Source organism: Lucilia sericata, unplaced genomic scaffold (genome assembly GCF_015586225.1).
Source record: "Lucilia sericata isolate MDLA Ls3-8-SP2 unplaced genomic scaffold, ASM1558622v1 Contig002662F_arrow, whole genome shotgun sequence".
In the NCBI taxonomy this organism is placed as follows: Eukaryota; Metazoa; Arthropoda; class Insecta; order Diptera; family Calliphoridae; genus Lucilia; species Lucilia sericata.
In genome coordinates this window covers 27,595-38,450 of record NW_023996393.1, presented here as the reverse complement: position 1 = coordinate 38,450, position 10,856 = coordinate 27,595, and the positions used below count along the sequence as shown (strand labels likewise).

General features: G+C 28.3%; 1 protein-coding gene across 8 annotated transcripts in view; it reads left to right on the top strand.

The window, feature by feature from the left end:
• The first annotated feature begins 593 nt into the window (after positions 1-593).
• The window catches only part of LOC119614174 (prominin-like protein), a 31,845-nt gene continuing 21,582 nt past the window's right edge, over positions 594-10,856 (top strand). For 5 of the 8 annotated variants that reach the window (XM_037970302.1, XM_037970298.1, XM_037970300.1 and 2 more), the window contains exon 1: positions 834-874. The gene's annotated coding sequence lies outside the window, so the exon portion shown is untranslated. Of the gene's footprint in view, positions 890-10,856 lie in introns of all 8 variants that reach the window. The other 3 variants (XM_037970299.1, XM_037970294.1, XM_037970295.1) reach the window with 3 other exon arrangements.

The window sequence follows — 10,856 nt, the reverse complement described above, 5'->3', positions numbered from 1 at the left end:
ACTTCATTATTTTAAAGTTAATTAAAAATCTGTAACGATTAGATCAAATCTATAAAGCCAAATTTTAAATTTATGTAAGTGAATTTATCTGTTAGCAGTATTACTTTTTAATTTTATATTTAATATAACGGTTCTAATAATTGACCGTTTATCGTTTTTTACATTTAAAAATCTTTTCAGAAAATTTGTATTTTAATATGTTCATAACTACATTTTTATAAATAAAACGGTGGCATCACTAAAAACACAATGAACCAGCAGTGATGGGATTTGTGGTACAATTAGTTCAGGGTAATTTATTTATGTACCAGAATTCCATCACTGCTTTGTTTTGTTTATTTGTATCAGACTTGCCATATTTATGACAGTATACATATATAGAGCTTGAAAGGCTATTGAAAATTAATTATATATTTTCTTTCTATAATCTGTGAGATTCCAAGTAATATTCTTAAGGAATGTAAACATATATAGGATTTTGCTGCCAAAATGTGAACAAAAATTAATTAAAAAAAATTATAAGCAAAAATCTTCTGGCAACCTTTGTTTAGTCTCAATTTTGTTTCGTGTTTTTTTTTGTGTTCAATTGTATTCAGTTCATTTTGTTCATTCGTTGGAAAAGGTTGTCAACTCGGTTAAACGCTGCGGTTGGATGCAGGTCTTTCTGCATTTGAAGTGTGTATGTGTTGTGTGTGTGTTGGTTTCTCCAGGAAAAAGCAAAAAATAACATAAATTTCTATAAGATTTTTGGAAAAAAGTGATTAATTTATGAAATTGATTAATTAAAAAGCAAAGAAAGAAAAATTAAAAGAGAATTTCAACATTGTAATAGAATATAGTGGATATAATTTCCATAGAGAAATATAAATAAATGGTGTGTATACAAAATGTGTGTGTATATTTTACAAAAAAAGTTAATTTAATAAATCCTGTTTGTAGTAAAAGTAAACTTAAAAATCATGAATTAATGCTTGATCTAGTTATAACCAAAAAGAAAAACGAATAAATTAAGTACACATTCATTCACTATTAATAAATTGACGAGACATAAAAAACATAAAATTGTCGAGATCGCCCTAACTTAAAAATTATGCTGTGTTTTGTAAAATTTCAGAATTTTTTTTGTGTCAGTGATGTTTTTTTGTGATTTTTAAACCTCCTACTGCGCACATCTCTGAGATTTGCTCTCAAATTCTATTAAATTTATTTTCCAACTTGTTTTCTTTGTTTAGGTTTTTTGTTGTTGTATGTGAAAAAGAGAGATAATTGGTAGTTTTTTTACAGTGTTTTTTTCTTCTTGTATATATTAAGAGTTCAGAATTTTATGTACATACATAAATATATACATAACTACTTAGAAAGCCATATAAAATAGAAACATTGTCCACACATCATATGTACATACATAAACACATAAACATAAGAATATGTAAACATTGCTGAGTGTGTAATGAATACTTAATAAATAAATACATAAATCTGTGCTCATAAATGATAACCGCATAAGTTCTGTTAAAGAACGAATTGGGTTATTTGTGCCACCATATTCTTAACAAAATCTAGGTGGAAAATCCCATTTTTATATAAAATATATTATTTTAATATGCAACGATAAAACTTTGTTTTATTCCTATTGTTGTGTTTGTCTTAAATCAATGTCACCGGCTCAGCTGATTGCTATTTTAATATTTTGCTTTATTTTTGCTGGGAACCTATTATGTATATAGAAGGTGTATTCTACTCTCCACTAGTTTAAAAGTTATTGGCCTACAAAATTACATTTTTCATCATTTTTCTTCATATACAGCGGCAACCGCAAATATTTTGATATATAAAAATTTCTTTTGGAAATAATTTAATATAGGAGAAAGCTTGAAGATCGCCCAAATATGAATCGGAAAAGACATATCGCCCATTTACTACAAGACAGTTATAACTCCATTATTTCGTTTTAAGAAAAGTTTCTTTGAATGTTTTATGCTATTTTATTATTTCTTAAGTACCTACCTATAGGTATTAAATTATGTGATTTAAAAATTAAATTTTACTATGATGGAAGAGATTTAATGCAAATTTCGAGTTATGCCAGTCTTGTAATAAATGAACGACATGTAAACTGGCTTAAATCAAGGCCACCAATTTTGTTTTTAAAACACTAAAACACTCTACTACATGGAATAATGAAACAGTGGATAGAACTACAAATTGGCGAAACTTATAATGTAAAGACTGCAAACACTCTGTAAACATTGATTGGAATAGTTTAAGAAATTACGTCCAGAAGTTTTTGAATTATCGGATGATAATTGACTTTAAAAGATGATATCATCGGCAAAAGAAAAAAACACATCTAAAGGAGGTTTAATCAAAACCGGTTGTGGCCTAGGTGTATATATTCATGATAAAATATGATTAAAAACAGCTCACCAATACAAAATCGGTTAACAATTATAAAATTTTAATTTTTGTACGAGCTAACCAAAGAATATATTGTAATGATCTAATGAAATAAAGACCATGATTTAATCTCTGTAAATAGATCTTATAGAGCCTATAAGGAATGAAATCTACTTATTTAGATTTCCTAATCCTTCATTCTGTTTAGAAAGTTTTAAGAATTAATTTTCTAAATTAAATTATAAACAATGTTATTAAAGAATTTATAACACTTTAAAAGACAATTGAATGCAATAAAGGAGTTAACTCTTTCGAGGCTTGCATACTGTTTTGTACTTTTAAAAAATTATATTTTTTCTAAATGAAGACTTCAAGTTAGGTCGTTATTTCATGTAACTATAGAAAAAGTTTTTTTCTAATTGATTTAGTAGATTTCTTGTTAAGCCAGTGTTGCCAGTTAAACTGAAGGTTTTTTCAAGCAGAGTTGAGAACTTAACTTAATTGCAGAAATATTACAAGATTTATCAAAACAAAGTATATGTTGGATATCAATATAAAATGTAATTAGTAAACAAGTTCATTTATAAAAAACATAAGTGAATGGATATTGTATAAAAGAAACTCTCTGAGCAAATTCTACTAAAATCAAAAGTTACCACATAAAAGTCAATGAGTGTGGAAAAAGAAAAAAATAAACTAGTTAGTTTAGTTTTAATTTTATTCTATCTGACTAATGCAAAAAATTTACACTGAATGAACATTAATTATTACTTAGAAAGTGAAAACACTTTTTTAAACTGGCCATTGTTTATATGAAAAAAAAAATATTATTTCTTTTAGTTTTAATGTGTTGTTTCTAGATAACGTGTGAGTAGTTTTGAGTTAAAATTTTACTTGTATTTGTTTTTGTTACAATAACAAAATACAAGTAAAATTTGTGCTCCAAACTACTCGCTCGTTATCTAGAAACAACACATAAGAAATAAAATATGCACTATACTCATTTCATTTGTATTCTAAATTAGAAAAGGTTGGATATTATTGTTTATTGCAAACAAAATAGAACAATATAGTCGGTAAGACAGACTAGCCTCATAGACAATAGATCAATTAAGTATAATTTCATTTATATCGTATTTCTTCTTAATATAAACTTTTCAATTGTTCACAAATTACCTCATCGTACTTATCATTAGAAATTATTAATATCGATCCTTATCATTTTTTAACACTTAGTTGTGATAATTTAATTTCTTTAGATAACTTAAAAACCCATATCCCTCAAAAAATATACATTTTATCACATAATAGGAAACAATATTTTTTGTAAATACCATATGATTTAGAAATACATATGTACATATTTAGAAAAAACCTAGAGGTAAACATTTTCTCTAATATGAGGTCTTTATCGCAAGCGTTTTACCTGCAGTAAATGTCTTGTCTTGGTAATCAAAATAAGATTATTGAATACATGGGAATTATTTTCTATTAAATCGTCTGTGAGAATATACTATATAATTAACATTTTGAAGATTTTAGATGAGTTTTTAAACAAGTCGACTTTAAATGAATTTTTGTAAACTTTATCCTAATTAACTCATTTCTTTGTGGGTTAGATACTATGGAATGTAGGACGGTATTAGCCGGATATGAACAGACAAAATGCCAGATATTGAATTTCTACATATTGTCTACAAGAAAAAAAAACCTATCTATAAGTTGTGTTTATACAACATCTCACTTGGCCCTAGAATACAAAACATTCCACAGTAGCACTGTAGGGGCTACCAGGTCATCAATAGTTGCCTGGCAATGCTATTGCGGACTCTTGTAAAAATGGGCTTATCGATTCGAGATAAACTCATCGAAGTTGGGCAACACTGATAAATTGAAGATCATGAGACCGTTGTACGACTCACGAAGATCACAAACTCTACTTCAATTTTCTAGAGCAAATCTATGAAATTAACTACAGTGGTGACTGGCCACTGTAGAAATTATCTAGATGAAGAGGAAGAAGAGAGTATCACTCACTTTCTCTGTCAGTGCATTGCTATAGCTGAGCACAGATGAAATCTTCTAGGAGCAAATCTCCTACACGATCTAACGGATCTATCTGAGACTGATATCCGAAAGATAGACTCCTTTATTCGTGCGACAAACTCGTTTGGATAGGAACCCAGAATAATTAGGTCAAAGTGTACTAATACGCTGACCACTTTTCTCTTTCTAGGTATCACAAAGAGATCAACGTAATACACCCAAGTGATAACAGCACATGGACATTCTGATAACATAACCTAACATTTACTTTTATAGGTACTTGCTTGCATGACCGATTTCAAGGTTGACTTTTTACTACTTTTGCACTCTCTGCAGTAAAGACAGCAAAGCACTTTCGAGTCTGATTTGCCAGAAATTAGAATTGCAATTGTCTAAGGCGATCAGTGCTCAATCGAATCAGTGATATTTGTTTACTTTCTATGCCTGTATTTCGTTCGATACAGCTGTTAATATTAAACTACTATTACTATTTACAAACAAATATGACTCAGGTCGTTCCGGATTAATGATTACTTTCTTGTGGGTATATGGAGACACATTTATCCTGTGTCAACATATGCAAACATATATCTAAATCAAGTTAATTTCGAAAGCATGCCAAGCAATTATGGAAACCTAGATGCTTAAAATATATAACGTTTAATATGTTGTTGTTCAGGTTGTTGCCGATCTGATTCGGATTGTTCTAAATAATAATGCCATCTTTTTTGAATATTAATATCTATTTTAAAGTAGTATCAAGCATTTTTCCAGACCTGTACATTTTTTTGAACTTTAATTTTATACAAAAAGGCATTTGAAATAATTAGGGTCACACAGTAGCCACTATATAAAAATAATTCCATAGAATGTCTAGAGATTTTAAACAATTATCATTCCATATAATGTATTAGATTGGGATTAATTTATATAATTACAATTTATAATTTAACCACAAAGTTTAAAAATCACAGCATTAAGAAATGAAAACTATTCAACATACATTTTTTGGGGTTCACTACACTTCACAGCATCCTGTAAAGGGTCAGTGAACATTCTCTATTTTGCAAAGGAATTCTAACTAAAGCGCATGTGTATTTTTATGTTATTTATTTTCAATTTTTTTATAATTCAACATTTTAGTACTTTTCCTTTGGTCAGATATGAGTTTACACGTTTAATATGCGTTAATTGTTAAAATAAAAAGTTGTTTAAAATTGTTTTAATTATTAAAGAATTATATTTAATTCATAGTAAACAACTTGAAAAATATACATTTGTTATGGTGCAAATATTGAAAAATTAAATAATTCGCAGTTGGAAATTGTTGTTTAAAATTGTGTGTATAATATAAACAAAGTGAAAAAATTAAATACAACTTTTTTATATTTTGTTGCTGTTTATAACAATAATACGGTATTCCACTTAAATAATTAATAAATTGTTAATTTTATTAAAAATGTAATGTAATTATTTGATTTTGAATAACAAATACATATTGTAATACGAGTATTAAATGCATAAATTATTTTATATATTGAATTTTGTGTTTTTATATTGTTAAATGTTTTATGTTATACATGGTACATGATACAAAAAAATAAACCTAAAGAAGTAATGTTATGTGGGCAAAAACAATTTTCTATTTTAAAAATGAAAAATTGTTAGCAGCGCTTTAGGATTGCCCTAGACATTTTGTATACGAAACATGTTATGGGCTTAGGTTGTGCATAGAAATTCAAAAGATTAGAAAAAATCTTGACTCATACTTTTACCAAAAATTTATTAGAAATTATTCAAATATTTTTGAGAGTCTTGGGAAAATATTAATTGCCTGATACTTTTGGTGTTATTTTTGTTAGTATTACTAACTTTTCAGTTAAAAAACTTTAGGAACAAACTTTTGTTTGCTTTGGAAATGTTGATTATGTACCAATATGCGGGATGTTTTGGTCATTTAATTTGTAATATTGGGCGACGAATTACTCCAATTGCTCACCAAAGCTTGTGGTGAATTGCTGTACATCGGTTTCACCAGAAGTGGTGATTTTAAGACGGAATACAAACTAGCCCAAAAAGTTTGAAACCCTAAAATTGGAGGCATTACTCCATGAAGCTTGTGTCGATCTCAACAAGGAATTGGATAAAACGAAATAAAAGGTTTATAGAACAAATTTTGTATGAAAAAAAAGTAAAGCCCCCTTCACACGAGCACACAAGTAATATGATCTGTCAAAATTTTGTGTAGAAGAGAACGGATGGGATCGTGTAAACGCAATATGTAACGAAATCATCACACATTGAGAGAGAATATGGATGGAAAATTTTACAATTTTGAAATTATTAAAAAAACAAGCAAGTCGCATTAGATCAGGGATGTATTTTTATGTAAACACATAAAAAAGAGTGAAACAGCTGTTTCATTTTACTTTATTATTGTTTTATACCAATCGTGAAAACACAAATAATATAAATCATACGACTTTTATTCTCTTTTTTGTTATACGGATGGAATTTCATTTTACTTTTTCATTAGACTTGTCGTACGTAAAGTGTGATCGTCTGTAGGGCGCTTAAGAATTTATAGTAGGGCATGGGCGACCATATGATAACCTACACCAGTGAATATGTTACAAATATTGATTATTTTTTTTAATAATAAAGCATTTAATTTCATTTTTACGTTAATTCAGAATTATTTTAACAATTTGTTGACAAAAAGAAAAGGATTTTCTAAAAGTGGGGTTATATGGGGTAGGGGGTTAATATGGACCTATCCTTATAAATTTTGGTAGAGGGATTTTCGCCTACATTAAAATTATTTATGCAGAATAACATCGTGATATTCGTGTTTATAAGTGAATTTTGACCATCAAGTCATTTTCTAAAGAGGACTTAATAAGGGGGAAAGGGTCAAATGAGGCCCGATCATTACGAAAATCAGCAGTATCATTAAGACTTATATAAAACTAAGTTTTCCAGATTTTTGCAGTGATACAAGAACATTTAACTTATTTATGAGCTCAAAAGCGCTATTCGGGGGGTACGATTGTATGGGGGCTATGCGAAATAATGGACCGATTTTAACAATTTTCAATAGGCTTCGTTAAATTATATTGAAAATTGCGACCTGTAGCGTGTGCACACGGTTTACATGGACACACAGGCGGACGGACAGACGGACATAGATGAAACGATTAAGAAAGTGATTCTGAGCCTATTAGTATACTTTAAGGTGGGTGTAGGACCAATATTTTAGGGTGTTCAAACATCAGCACAAATGCATAATACCCTTCCCACTATAGTGGTGCAGGGTATTATTAGTTTTTTAACACTTTTCATAAATTTTTAAAAATAATAAAATTAGTTTTTTATTCATTCTTCCGAAATGTTCATACAATTACTCTTACGGTTGCCCTAATGGAAATTCCAACACACATGATTACATTTGTTTACATTTTTGACTTCGTATTTTATTTTTAAGTAATTTTTAATCTTTTATAGTTAAATTGTTTTAAACATAAAAAATGAATTTCAAATTTGAACTTTTAATAGGAATCGGTATTATTGCAGTAAAAAGATTTTATTATTTAAAAGCTAAATAATTTAAACGTATTTTATCACTAATGAATTAACTAAATATATGGTGGTTTCTAGTTATTGTTTTAAAACCACATTTTGTAAAAAATGTGTCTAAAGAACTCAGATCAGCTTAACCAATGGCCACAAAGAATAACATGTTTTTAATAAAAATTCATTCATTCTTGAAAAAAACATTTTAATTAAAAGTAAATTTAATTTTCTATTTATTTCAAATACCTATAAGTATTAGTAAAATAATTAGCTTTGTTTCTTTACCTTTAATTATTACTTTTCACTCTAGCCAGCAGTGAAATTAATATTTATTGAATTAGAATATGATGTTAAATAATATGTTTCGTCCTAGCAAAAGGTCAATCAGCTAATGGTGAAATTAACACACCTAGCTTTTTGTTTTTAATACAAATTTTTTTTCACGTTCATCTAATATTATTATGCCAAACCTTTTTTACTATTCTTATTAAATAATGCTAAACATTATTAGTTAAAGAAAAGAATTTGTTAATGTAATTAATTCAAGTAATAATCATACAACGGGATAACAAAGAAAATATTAACTATGGTGGTTATTAAAAATATTTCGCAAAAGAAGAAAACCACAGGATAAGTAATTTAAGTTTATTTCTTTCAAAATGCATTATATATCATTTTTATTAAAGGTTTAGGTTATAAATTATAATAAAAACAAGAAATTTTTTATATCAATTCTATCTTAAAGTGATTTTGAGTCTCAAATTCCTAATAAGTTATTATTCTGGAAGTTATAAGTAATATAAGTAACTGAAATGTATTAATAGATTCCAAATAGAAGCTTCCATTTATTCAATGTATAAAACCGGAATGGAGCCATACGTCCACACCGACTAAACATACCTCAAGTTCTGTGTTAGTAGTTCCCCTTTCGCTAAAATATTTACGTCTTATTAGGGTCTATGAAAGTTTTTTTAGAAAAATTCGTTGTTAAAGAAGATTTGAAAATAATTGCAAAAATGAAGACTGCAAATATCAATCAATTTAAGAGAAAGTTTGTTTTTGTACTATACACTAAAATGTTTGCTGGTACATTTATGATTGGACAATTTTCCACTTGAATGTATTTTATAGACAAAAAGAAGGTTTTTTATATAATAAAATTAATATTTTCAAATATTTAATAAAACAATCTAATGCTGTGTAATGTACTTTTTGTACTTTTATTCGTTATTTAATAGTAGTAGTTATTTAATAAAAAAGAATTAAATAAAAATGTCTCAGTGTTATAAATTTGTAACTAGAGAATGTTTTCCGGAAATTTGAGAGAGTTTTTCAAATAAAAATGTTTACATTTTTAATCTATTTATATCCGGCAAGGGATTTTAGCTTCGAAATTTTAAGAAAATTTTCGCATGTTTAATCGTACGGCACGGGAGAATAGTTTCGAAATCGTACCTTCGAACTTATGTTAAGATATCTTAAAGAAGGACCCAGATATAACAAAATTTAAACCAATATTTTCAAGGCAATGGTAAAGCTTTCAGATGACACAACTTTATAAAAGAAGTTAAAAAAGGAATTTTCTAAATGAGGGGATATATGGGGCCAGGGGGTTAATTTGGTCCTATTCTTATAAATTTTAGTAGAGGGATTTATGACTACATTAGTTATTTATGTTGAATATTATCGTGATATTAGTGTTTATAAGTGAATTTTGACCATCAAGTTATTTTCTGAAGAGGACTTTGTATGGGCTATAGGGTCAAATGAGGCCCGATCATTACGAAAATCAGCAGTATCATTAAGACTTATATAAAACTAAGTTTTTGAAGTGATACAAGAGCGTTGAACATATTTATGAGCTCAAAGGTCCTATTCGCGGGGTACTGATGTATGGGGGCTATACGAAATAATGGACGAATTTTAACCATTTTAAATAGGCTTCGTCCGTAGGTGAAAAGAAGAGTATTTGCCAAATTTCATTGAATTATCTTGAAAAGTGCGACCTGTAGAGTGCGCATATGGACACACAGACGGACGGACATAGATAAATCGACTCAGAAAGTGATTCTGAGCCGATTGGTATACTTTAAGGTGGGTGTTAAAAATATCACCACAAACGCATAATACCCTCCCCACTATAGTGGTGTAGGGTATAAATATTAAGTTGGGAAATCTGATGTGGCGGTCATATTCTACGGTTTCAGTGCATCTGAAACTTTAGACATGTAAAAGTACTGAAGTAATTAAAAATCTCGAAATCACTTGTACCGAGGATGCTATTCTATAACCTGCAGTGTTTCTGTTTGCATTGAAACTAGAACAAATTCTAAAATTTATGCTGGCTTAAAGTATTTTCAGTGTAGCTCTCTAAATTGGAGGGAAATATAACAGAGTTAGTTTAAAACTTTATTTTTAAGTCGACAGATTAGACTTTCAGACGACATAAGAAATTTTATAAATATAAATGTATTTGCGCTGTTTTAACTTCTCAAATATGGCTAAAAGGAGTTTTATTCAATCTTAATGACACGATTTTTAAAAAAACATGATGTGAAGGAGGAATTCGGATTTTCACAGCTCAGTCCTCTAGAAAATTAAACTTTGGTTTTTAGTTCTTGTGATTGTATACTAGTGAATATTGAATTTTTATAGAATATTGATCGCCCCTGCAACTAAACTTATATATTAAGTTATACAAATATCATATGTTTCAGCACTTCAATAGGCATAAAGTCAAATTGTCAAATTGTAAAATCATGTCAAGCTTTTTTTGATTATTTGCTTATTTGTTTTTTTATGAATCATAGTAAGTTACCATAGAAAACATTTATCAGACA